The sequence below is a fragment of the Catharus ustulatus genome, chromosome 1 (genome assembly GCF_009819885.2).
Source record: "Catharus ustulatus isolate bCatUst1 chromosome 1, bCatUst1.pri.v2, whole genome shotgun sequence".
Lineage (NCBI taxonomy): Eukaryota > Metazoa > Chordata > Aves > Passeriformes > Turdidae > Catharus > Catharus ustulatus.
In genome coordinates, this window is record NC_046221.1 from 20384968 (window position 1) to 20397958 (window position 12991).

At 38.3% G+C, this 12991-nt stretch overlaps 1 protein-coding gene across 11 annotated transcripts in view; it reads right to left on the reverse strand.

The window, feature by feature from the left end:
* Window positions 1–12991, reverse strand: part of CACNB2 (calcium voltage-gated channel auxiliary subunit beta 2) — a 261106-nt gene that overhangs the window by 118889 nt on the left and 129226 nt on the right. The gene's annotated exons all lie outside the window — the stretch shown is intronic.

Sequence of the window (12991 nt, forward strand, 5' to 3'; positions counted from 1 at the left end):
TGAGGGAGCGGCTGCCGGGGCCGGGGCGAGCCGGCAGCGCCGGGCGAACCGCGGGCAGCTCGGATCGATCACACGGACCCCTCGCAGCTCTGATCGTGCTGCAGAAAACCATGCAGCTATCTCACTATCTGTGTCTTAAAAAGACACTATCTGTGTCTTCTGGAAAACAAACAAACAAGCAAACAAACAGCCCAGAATAGCTTCATTGCTTCCTCGCACGGATTAGTCCCAGACTGCTCTGTAAACACGGTGTAACTCTATCTCTGTAGCACAACGGCACTGAGGTAACTGAGAAGTTGCACCCGCTCCCTCCAGCGCACGGGAAGCGGATCCCGCACGCAATGCCTCACCGGGACAGAGGAATCCAAGGACCCGCCTGCTCCTGGCCAACTTCTAGTCCAGGCAGAGCAGGCATGAAAGAGTAAAAGAGGCCAAAGAGCAGGACAAAGCTCAACTAAAAGACTTCAGAGACTAATTCACCAACAGCATTCCCAAACTAATATTAAAATGGGGCTAAAAAATAAATCCCATTAAAGATGGTTCAGGAATACAGCATAAAGTAAACCAGGCATGCAGAAATATTGCTCTTCAGGAAAGGCTGCTCTTTACAACTGAGGAAGAGGCCACCAGTCAGCATCCAGTAACACAACCCCCATCAAAACTGCTTTCAAACAGCTCTATGAAACCCATCCCTTTTCAGCTCAGTCCTCTCAATTCCTTACAGTTCATACTGCTGCTAGCACTATATCCTATAACCAGAATTATACATAAGCACTAAGAAAAAAATATGGAATACTAAATGTCTCAAGGAGGAAATGTGTGGGTGTATGCTTGCCCATTGATATCTATAATCAAGTTAATATAATATAGACAACATCTCATGACAAGATATAGCATTGAAAAGCAGTTTGTGCTACTCAATTTTCTTCTCTTCCACAGAAGAGAACAAGACCCCTTTCCTAAGAAAAGCAATAAATGAAGAAGTTCGAATACATTGTAAGTATCTTCCCTGTTCTTTCTTCAGCATCACCTCTGCTTACGTTAAATAGACCTTGTCTTGACTAACTCAGTTTCTTTGCATGAGTTAGGATATTCTCTCAATCTGTTTTCTCTGTCAAAACAGACCTTTAGTCCTCTGTTGACTATATGTGATGTGACTCATGAGTCTGAATTTTTTTACATTCTTGTATGTATCCACAAGCAAAGTTAAACCCAAGAAAATGGTTGGGAAAGGGAAAATTAGAAATTGGAAGACATTAATTTTATTTCCAACCATATGTTTACAGAATAACATTAGTTTAATCTGTCAGTTGAACTGGTCACTTTGCATTATATCAATTGCAAATTACACTTCAAACAAACAACATAATAATGCCTTCCCAGAGCATAAATAAAACATACACCATTCCTGCATGGAGGCTAACAGGCATCAGACACCTCTACTGGGATGTAATGACCACTTGTCTAAGTTGGTTGCTCCAATTGATGCTGAATGAGTGTGGTCACACACACTTATTAGCCTTAATGTAATTGCCTAAGCTTTCCCGTCCAGCGTTTTTAGTGTGAAACCACACCTGTCAATACTAGGCAAAGCCAGTGTCATCACACATTACTTTGCTTGTCTGATACAGCTCTTGTAAGCAATTGAAATTTGGGTGCTGTAGCTTGATTGCTTCTTTTTGGATATGGCTCTCACAACTAATCTGGGAAGAAAAAAAAAAAGGGGGGGAATGTTAAAAGTACTCCTAACACCAAAAATAAGGAAAATATATTGCTTTCTATGTATTAAAATTATGATTTTTTTTTAATCATTTCATCAGCTCCTGTACTTTGGGAATTAATATGACATCAGGGAGGATTACAGTTCACATATACTCAACAGAGACTTAGGGCATTATTCAGGCTGTCACCATAAGTGACTTTCATGTCACAAGTAATTCTCACTACAGACAGCACAAGCAGCCAGAGTCTGGCAGCTTGGACAGTAAATAAGCTGAATTGCTCATTGCTCTCTTGAATTGAAACATCATGACAGATATCAAAGTCTGTCTCAGTGCTCCACAAAGCAAATTTGCATATAGCTTTTATGCTTTAAGAATTAAAAGTCTGCAAAAATGCCACCCCTGTTGAGGGTGTTTAAACTTAGCAAAGCAGTGCTGGATGACCTGTGCTCCTCTTCCAGCTAAGTGACAGTACAGGGTTTTTGCTGCACATCATTCCCCCGGTAGCTTAGTGTGGCAAGGGATTGGCCTTCAGAGGGTGGACAGCATCTCACAAGTGCTGACCCTTGCAGACAGAATTCTATGATCCACACAGAAAGAGAGGTTGGAAAAAGGAATCTGTGAACAATGGGGCTGGAGAGGTGGTGGGATGGGAAAAGCAGAAACTGGAGTGCAGAACAAAGACGGATGAAAGCAGTGTGACCCACAGGGAGAAGAATCTAGAAGTCAGGCCAGAAGGCAGGAACTAAGGTTATGCAAGAAAAATGTTCATGGTAGGCAGGGAGCACAATAGGATTTGAAAAGGCCTTCACAGAGCACAATAGGATTTGAAAAGGCCTTCACAGAGACAGCTGGCTACCTGACTAGCCTAAAGCTAGGAGGTAACCAGGAAGGAGTGGAACGGTGTGGACCAGGGCAGAAATGCTGAGATGGGATGCCCAGGCAGAACTGGCTGATCAAGCAAACACAGGCCATTGGAAAACCTGTAAGTTGGGGACTTCAGCAAGAGACAAAGTTGCTACTCTCTTTTGGGATAGAATGGAACTGGGATGAAGGCAAATAGTGTCAAAAACACAGAAACAGGTCTAAAAATAGGGTGGAATTGCTCCTCTCCCCAGTTGGCACTTTCAAGCACTAAGTGTTCTTGCAGGTATGTGATATAGAGCTACACCAACGCGACTTGATGAAGACTAGGCCTCAAAAACCAGCATTCAGACTAAAGAAAAATAAAATGCCGTGACTGTGAGAGTCAAGACTACAGTCTGAAATGATGACGTAAATCACAAAGATAAAGTAAATAACTTATTCAATGAATACGAGCACTTTTAAAGTAGCTCTTGCTCATCTGTGGAAGCCAAGACAGAAATAGCAATATTAATCATGTGTTAACAGAGGCAAACAGGCACAAACACAGGTGTATAAATATGTGTGGACTTTGTTTTCCCTGATTGCTTCCCTAAATTTTTTCCTTTCATAAAAATCTATTAAGGTATAGTATCTGGTGGAAGGGGAGTAAAGAAGACAGACCCAGACCCTTTTCAGTGAGTCCTAATGAAAAGGCAAAAAGCAATGAGTATTGATTGAAATAAAGGAAAATACATTTGGATATTGAGAAATTTTTTTGGTGTGATAAGGTCTGTTTAGTTGTATTTTTTTATTTTACTGTGAGGGTGAGAGAGCCCTGGCATAGACTGCCTAGCACGGTTATGGAGTCTCAATCCTTAGAGACTGTCAAAAGCAATCTGAACATGCTTAACATGAGGGTTACCAGCTCTAGGTGGCCTTGCTCTGAGCAGGTAACTGGAATAGCTCCAGAGGTTCCTTTTTACCTCAACCACTCTCTGAAATTAAAAATTATCTAATTCACATTGATATTTTATGGATTCTATCTCTCCATTTTAATTCTCAAGGATTAAACGTAATGACTTTTCAGATTGTCAAAGAGACTAGCATTTAACTCTGGTATTTAAACCCTGACCCATGTCTTTTAAGCATAGCTATGAACTGTCTACACTATAAATAGCTTTGTATATCATAGTACTTCAACGCAGTGCCTTTGGGAAAACAAACAGAAAAAAATGCTGACATGGTTGTCAAGGTTAATAGACTAAACAGACCTTTCTTGATAAACAAGAATCTTTCAGCTTGTATCCAACAGTAACATTTTTTTTCCTTCGGTAACTCTAATGGAAAGCAATTGACTCTCTCTTACCTAATTCAGATTCAAATTCAAATCCCAGAGAAGAATGTCAACAGCTTGTAACTTCTTTACACAGCTAGCAACAAGAATTGTTTCTTGTAAATGTGAATGTTTCATTTTAAGGGAACTTTTGGCAAAAAAACTGAATAAGCTGTTCCCTCTGACATATGGCATGAAAGAGCAAGAGCTATTTCACTTTAATTACCCTGCATCCTAACCATCCCATCTCATCCCATCCCAGCCCATCCCATCCCATCCCACACCAGCACTGAATAATTTCTTAATAAATTTATTTATATGTGAAAATTATGATTAGCGATTAATTTTTTTAAATTTTTCCTATGAATTTTAGCTCTCCCATTGATTCTCACCCATTGGGGTCACTCTAAGCATGTGCAACACAATTCCAGCAGCATAAACTTAAATTTGCAGGAGTGTTACTGCCCTGAAAGAGCTATAGCATGGATCTGAAGCCCAGGCTGCCTTGTTTCCTCTGGACATCAGCACATTTAGAAGAATGCATCTTTTCCAGTTCTTCTCATTGCCACTGTAACTCTCTGAATGCTGTGTGATGGTAATTGTAGTGTCTCAGCAGTTAAGAACAACTGAAATAGGACTCTATATTATAAGAAGCCTCCAAGTGTTTTATGAAAATGATAGGACTGCCTCAGCAAGGAAGACTGTGAGCATGTCAACCCAGAAGAGTTAAAAGCTTGCTCATAGCACCACATTGCTCAGACACTTTCACAACAGGTTAAGTAATTCAGTTGGAGTTTCCCAGACTTGTGCTAAACACCCCAATTTGCATGCTGGGGGTAGGCAAGGAGGGGGACGGCAGCACCAGGACACAATTTGGACCACTTGCTTCTCTTGATGATACCTTCCTTTCTTTTAAAAGCATCTCTCAAATGTAATAGCATGGTTTGGGGCAAGTTAAAAGGCTTTGTTTGTTTAATTTTTGTATCAGCAGAAGTGATGGGCAGCATCTCTGAACAAGGCACAGATTCCAAATTATCAAGATTCACTGCATTCATTTCCAGAAGACTTTGTATTTCTTTTCTGAATTTATCCATTTTACATCCAACCATAAAACAAAAATCTATCTCCTTCCATAAAATTCCATCATCACGTAGGATGCTTGTCATTCTCCCTTACAGATGGTATACATCTGAAAGAGGGTTGTTAAGTAAAATTTTATTCTGTGAGATTTAGTTTAGGTATATAATAAATCAGTGTCAACTAATTCAAGATGCAATAATGAAACACTTCCTTAAGATTAATGTCACATCTTAAATCTCAAAACCAAGCTTCAAATGAATGAATAATAAAATAAAATCTATAAGTATGCCCATGGAAGTACTGGAATGCTATATAAATTTTATTTTTAAACATTAAAGCTGCTTATCATTTGCAGATTGTTATTGGTTATTATGGTTACCATTCTCTAACACAATCCAATCTGCCTGCACTTTTCTATTTCGGGATACAGCAGAGATAACGTTAACAGCAGACTTAACTTCTCAACTTGCAAACATACATACATTAGGGGCACATGTTATCTCCTGCTGCACTGAAAGATAACGTGAGTATGTTCTCACAGTGTCACAGAAATAACAAGCTGCTGTTCTCCCTGCATTCAGATGCTAAAACATCTAATCCAACTTGCAATGAATGTCAGGAACACAGCATGTTTGAAAACAATGGTATTACAGATACATAATACCAATACCTGTTATATTATGAATCCTCTGCATCACTGAGATATTGCAGAGGTGCTATAAATGCTATAAAGTTGGAAAATCTGCCCATAGGTGATTGCTTCTATGTGTGGGCAAGATTTCTTATTTTTATTTTTCACATGTGATGTAGAGTCATGTGGAACATTGTCTTCTTAAAGCCTTTATGTAGTGAAACACAGAGAACCAGGAGAGAGATAGAAAGAACAATTCTAGTGCTCAACATGTTGTTGCTGGTCTAGGACAGTCACAGAAGTCACCTGCAGCTGAATGTGCTGCCAAACACTTCTGAAACAGCAGTAAATTCTGTCACAGCTTTAGGTGGCTGGAAGAAAAAATTAATTCAACAATCATATTTTAAAAAAGTAATACTCTGAATATTAAAAGCAGACAATGCTTGCTTTGCTATATATATTAGTTGCAAAAAGGGAGATTAATATACTTTTGAGCACAAGAATATTTGAGCAAAAGAAACAACCTGAACAGAGAACACTTAGTATCTTGAAGCAGAATATATAAAACTTACACAACACTGTAGAAACAGCTTGTGCTGGCTTTTTCTTCCTTAAAGAATACAACTTACCACTGAAAGGTTACTACTTTAGAGTGTTACCTGTACACTAATGCAACATTACACAAACGGATTTTTAATCTCAGTGAAAGGCTTTCACCTCTTGCCCCCAGCACTAGTCTGCCTCTGGGGGCACTGAAATGTTTCAAGTGCCATGGGCAGCTCCATCATGGCCAGATGCTGAGTGCCCAGAGCTGGAGGCTGAGGAATAACTGGCTTGTAGCTGTGCACAGGAGCTACCCCAGACTAGTAGGAATAATACCCTCTGACCACATCCACATTCCGAAAACTGTGGTCCACTTACAGATTGTCTTCTGGGACAATTGCTGTGCAATTCCATACTCAAGACATTGACTTAGTAACTGTTAGCTCACAGAGCAGATATCCGAACACCTGTGCCTTTAAAATGGTTTTGGCTTTTAAAATGTCCAGCCGTATCTCAAAATCACGTTTATAGAAGTGCTTGTAAAACTTGTGCTATCGATACCCCCAGATTCTGTTCTTATTTCAGAAAATAAAATGCATCTAATCAGGAGAGCCACAAAATCAGGCCATAGGAGTAATTTTGGCTCACTCTGCCTTTGTTTATGCATTTTTGCACAAGACATCACTCCACAATTCCATCAATTTAAATTATTATCACCAAACATTGTGGTTTCTTTGGCCTCATCACTTTTTCAAATCTCAGTTCCCATTATTCATTTTTACTGTTTTTGAAACCTCTAATATTTCTGATGGTCACAGTTTTGCAATCCTAAAATCTGGATTAATTATATTTAATTTTTTGTAGACTACCTTGTGCAATTTAATAAGCTCTAGTGAAAGAAGTTCTGGTGAAATGTGAAAGCTGGAAAATTTGTCTCTGTAGAAAGGACTAGATATCTCTTGGGACCCACTTCAGAGCTCAAAATAGGAATTAAGTGGAATTTAGGCAGCATATGCGCTGCTGTAATGGCGCTCTTACCTATGAGACTGGGTGTCACCCTGGCACAATGGAAATGTACTTCAGTTTAATGAGCAGGGAGCCAGATGTGTAACCCTGGCTAGGAACTCGCAGTGTGTTGCAGTGAAAACACGGCCAGAGGAGCCAGCATCTCAGCTAAGCAGAGACAGCAGTTTGCAATGCAGGGGATTAAATAATTGCAGAAAGTTCCTCCTTACAGAGAATTAATGCAATGTGTTACAACAACATGCTCAGAACTGCCCTGATGAGATGCATCATGAAGGTAAGGTACTTTCAGTCAATCTTCCTTGTCCACTTAAATTAACAAGATCTTGTTAGCAGAGAGTAAGAAGGTGAATACTTGGCACAGAGTAAGAAGGTGCAAACCTTCTACATTGAAATGACATATTTTTCCTTCAGTTATAATCTAGATATAACTGTAGAATGCACAAATGTGATTTTCAATTGCTTTTTTCTGTATTGCACATTTTCTTCCCCTCCCTCTTGCCACAATTCCTGATCAGTGTTCATAAAAAGAATGCTCTGAACAGCCTGGTTCCCCCATGTTGACAGCACTGGAGGCTCAAGCATCCAAGCAAAGAGCATATCTCAAACCGCATTTCTGTGCAGGGCTCTCCTTCTCTGACCCAGACTGCAGACTCTCATACTCCGAGAAAGACTAGTGTTTTAAAGGTGAACCAGTTCCTGTATTTCAGAAGTCATCCCCCACTACCTTTTATAGTTTCAAATCTATGATACTAAGGTGCGATGGATGGGGATTTCTGAAGTCACTGAGAAACTCCTCCTGACTACAAAAATTTGCTAGACATTTGATTTAACATGTGGGGAAAAGGTCAATAATATAAGAATTCTAATCAAATCCATAATTGTTGATCTTAATACAGTAGCAACCTATAAAAAGACAATATTTTGAATTCCAATATGCAAGAATTTCTCCTCTCATAAATTCATAAAACTGAACCTAAATTGTACATTGTGTTGGCCTTGACATGAGCAGAATAATCAATTTACACTGAGCCAGCATCAATGCAGAAAGTTTAATTTAAAATTTAAGAAGGAAATTATTCTCTCAAGTAGTTCAGATCTGACACCTTAAAACTTCTCCTAAAATAAAATACTTCTGCCATTACAAGGCTGGTTGCTTTGTTTATGTCTACACAAGTTCTAGTGAAGCTGGGAGATCCATATGAAATCAAAGCGATAGAACCTGATCACATTTTTGTGACTGAAAACATTCAGCCTGAAAATACCATGATGTCCTAGGAACTCACTGATTTACTCTGAATTTTGCAGGAAGTGCTTAGTTTGAAAACACCTTTTCCAGCATTCCCCAGCATCAGCTATTCAAACTATTACGTAACCAAGCATTAACCTATTTCTTACATACCAAAGTGACCCTGTTTCCAAGACACACTGGAAATATTCATGAAAAGCAGCATTTTAAAACTTAAAAAATTACTTTTCTCATACTCTCCCTAGTATTAATTTGAAAGTTTCTAGAGAGCAAATATTGAAGAGATGACTCTTTCAAATAATGCTATAGTTTGAAAATACTTGTTTCATTGTTAGCTCATAGAAATGACTTTATCATTTTACAAGAACAAAAAAGTATATGCAAATGTGACACAAAGAAAACCAACCAGAACTTTTCAAATAAATATCAGTCACATAATGTTTCTTAAAAAATAGGCAAAATCATAGAATATTTTGTGTGGGAAGGGACTTCCAAAGGTCTTTTAGTCCCAATTGTAAGGCTTTTAATCAGAGAGGAAACTATAAAGCTCAAGCATGTTTTGGTCACAGACATTTCCAAGGAAACTCTATCTTGTTGAAGTGAGCTGCTGAACTATGTACTTGGGCATTGCACAGAAATGATAATACATACTCGACTGGGGACTTTGTCAAACTGAGAAGACACCAAGACAATTGCTGTGTCTGTAAGCCAGTCTTTCTACAGGCATCCTTTGATCAGCATGAGCATACTCTAAGTGAAATTTAGCTTTTATATCTAGCAGACCTTTAAAATTATATTTTCTTCTGATACTAATATTCTACCAATATCATTAACTAGCTAGTTAATAATTTTAAAGTGATGAATATTATAAATCATCAACCTGAAAGTATCCTTTCAGCAGCCTCAAAACATTCAGAAAAAAATAGATGTTTATATCCAGTAAAATACTGCAAAATGCAATGTATCATTGATGAGCTGAAGAAAAAAAGTTGTTTAGTGACAGCAGAAGTAATGAAGCTTGGGTTCCCACACACACCTCCACAATACTTTCAGCTCTCTCCCATTTTCCCTACACACCACATGCTCTGTACCCTCAGCTCCCCTCCCCTCCCTGAACTTCTCTTCCCTTTCCATGAGTTGAACAGGAGTAAGCATTTTTTGCTCTGTTGCAGAGTTAAAGTTGTGCTCCTCAGCTGGATGGATGCTGCCTTCCAGATGCCAGAGGAGGCCAGAGAGTGCTCTACATCTCCCACACTGGCCCCTCCAGCCCCCAAGAAGTTCTGCTTTAATCACTCTGTGCTTCTGAGACCTCTGCAAGGCAGGTTTAAATCGGCCCCTGAAGTTCCTGAGAAGCACAACTAACAGATGGAAAGTGGGATTGCATAAATCTTGTCTTAGGAACTAAACCTAAGAAATCAGAGCTGTTATACAAAGACTGTCCATACGCTTTAATACTCAGCAGCTTGTTTAAATATAAGCTGATGCCATGAGCAGCAATGTAAACATTTCTTCTGTCAGAAAATTTTCAAATCATCATTGTCACAGAGCACTGGTTGCAGTTATTAAGCAGTTATGAGTCCAGTATAAACCACAGGCTTTTGTGTCATGTACACACAGCACCAGTGGCACAAATAAATTTGTAAAGAAATACTGGACTTACAACAAAGGCCTTTAGGGATCAGTGATTACAGTATTGCAAACATTCATAAATTCATATGCAATTAGGCAACCTATATTCAAAATTCTGACATCTTCTGCATTTTGGCCCATAGCAAAAAATAAATTTTAAAAATATATAAAAATAAAGCATCCCAGTGGTTTAATAGCCTATAAAATGGATATCTGAATGCAATTGGAGTCTCAAAACACTTTAGCTCCTGTCCTTTTTTCACCTTTTTTTTTTTTGATGGCAGCTCCACACCAGGGATCCTGGGAAGCAAATAGCAGAATTTGCCCTTTCAGGTTTATGAATTCTTAGGCTTGTTCACTGTTTTGAAAACTGAATAAAAAATATTAGCAGCAAATATATATTTCACTGATGCTAAAAATATAAATTCAGGTAAATTTGGGTAAATTGGAAAAAGACAGGGTGCCACTTCTCTGCATAGAGGATGAGGTATGGATAAAACGTCCTTCCTTACACTTTCTGACAGTTACTGAAGTTTCCATATTTCAGGATTTCTATGTTACAATGACTGTTGACGGTGAAAACCTATCAGTGGTTATGGTGTAAGTAATCTTCTATTTAATCCTACTATAACATTTTAATTAACTTGAACACATCAGGGGTCAGCATGTTCCAAGGGAAATTCTGTTACCTGGAAATTTAGAAAAACATACCCATAAAGCAGTTAACTGAATTTCTGGTCAATTATACAATTTGAATCTACTTTTGATGCAACAACTGCCATTCAAAGACTATAATCAATAATAATCTTTCTTAATTATTCATGCCAACAATATGAAAGTTCTCAAGCTATATCTCTTCTTTAATCTTTCCAATTACTCTCCTCCTAGATATTTAAAAAATTTGTTTTTGCAATTAGATAATGTCTGAGGACTAGTACTGCTAAAAAATTTGCAAGCACAACTTCCTGTAAAATGCTTCTGAACAAGAAGTGACTACAGCCAAAATTCACATTAGCAAAGAAAAATAGCCTTCCCCTCATGGCATATGTGGAGATTAGAATAAAAACTGAGGAAACAGGCACAGAATAGTCATCAACTATCATGTTGAATGAAGGGTTGATCAAATGCTGAGGGATCCGTGTACATGGCTGAATCCCTTTTACTCCTTTCCATCTGTGTTTCACTTCAGCTATCCTGCTTCTTTGCTGCTCCTGTTTACAAGCACCACTCCCTGTGATTCCCTTATGCTGTCAAGTCATAACTTCTTCCTCTGTCTAACACGACCTCTATGATCCTGCTAAATAGAATTTGAACTTCTTCATGATGTGCTATGAGGGAAAAGCTTCCTTTAACTCTATAGACCAGATAAACACAGCTTCTCCTTAATGACATTATTTGGCAACCAGCAGATAGAGAGACGAAAATGCTGCAAGGGAACGTGTACATTAGTTGTGCTAAGTTTCAACATCAGATTGGTTCTCTTGAGCAAAACAGTATTTTCCAATTTGATTTTGTTTTTTCATTGTAAAACAATTTTTTCCCACCAAAAAATCTACGTTCTGACTTCTCCCCACCTATAATTACATTGGGATTATCAGAGAATCCCAACACATATTGTTTACCAGAACTCTTCATAATTGCTTGAATATAAATTAAAACATAAAGGCTTAAGCTTTTTACTATATTAATTAGATAAGAAATGACTAAAGTCAGCTTTAACTATGCTTAAATTCGATGATTCCAAGCCAAATGGTTCTGTGATTCTATTAGTAGCTGATTTCTACTTATCTGAACATCCATGCTGAAAATAATTCCAGTGGAATTGTATACAGCATTTGTACCTTTTCCTGCTTCATGGCACACTTCCTGTAAGACCCACTCTTGTGTTACTTCTCCCACAAACATAAGAGCATAGTCTAATTGGAGTAAAAAATTGTTTATAAAGACAAGTTTTCTGTAAGAGGAGAACAGAATGGATATTAGCAATAACTAATCAGTTTCCTATGTGGAGATCCCTAAATAACCCAGGAATAGCAATGATCCAAATCTGATTTCCTTCTAGAAAAAAACCTGTGGAGCAGCTGTTACACAAGACAATGCCTCTGACTTCTCTCAGAAAAACTCTGGAAAGCTGCTGTCATGCTTAAGGTACTGTTCTTTTACTGCAATTTTATTAAAATATCTCATAAATGTTACAGAAAGAAGCAAGCTTAAGCCAAACATTCAGCTTAAATCTACGTTGATGTTAATTTTATTTTAATCCCCATCCTTTATTTTATACAGTGTAAAAAGAAAAAGCACATCCATTAGAACTTTAAAAATAGTATTTGTAATCTATTAAAATTATATTCTACAGCACAGCTGTAGTGGGATGTCTGCCACTAAAGCTCCCTGGCCCCAGGATACACATACCTGGTCAAATGCTGCCAAACCAAGATTTATGAATGTGTTACAACCTAACCCAAACAAAAATAATAGAGAGTACAATGTTGGTGTCTGTAGAGAGAATGTACTTCAAGCTATTGCCAGCAGAGAGTCCCATTGCTTTCATATTGAGAAGAAAACAATTTAGCACCATCTCCAAAATCACATAGCAAACAGCAAACCACTTTTAACTACTTTAATAGGGCCACAGACAGAAGCCCTCAGCAGCAGCCACCTGCGAGGGCTTTCCCTCCCCCTCAACTAGTTCTTTCACAGTTTTTCCAAACTGTAAGTCAAGTTAGTATGTTTCAAAAAAGGATGCTCAAAAGTATGGTTTGGACTTCCACAAAAAGGCTGGCACGTTTCTCAACAACATTTCAGCTTGGCTAAATGAGAACAAAGTGAAACAGTTTAACTGTAATTAAATTAACTTGTAAGCCAGCCTCTACATCACATTGTAAAATTAAAGGGCTCCCGAGCATCTGGCCTGCACTCTACTACATATGCTTACC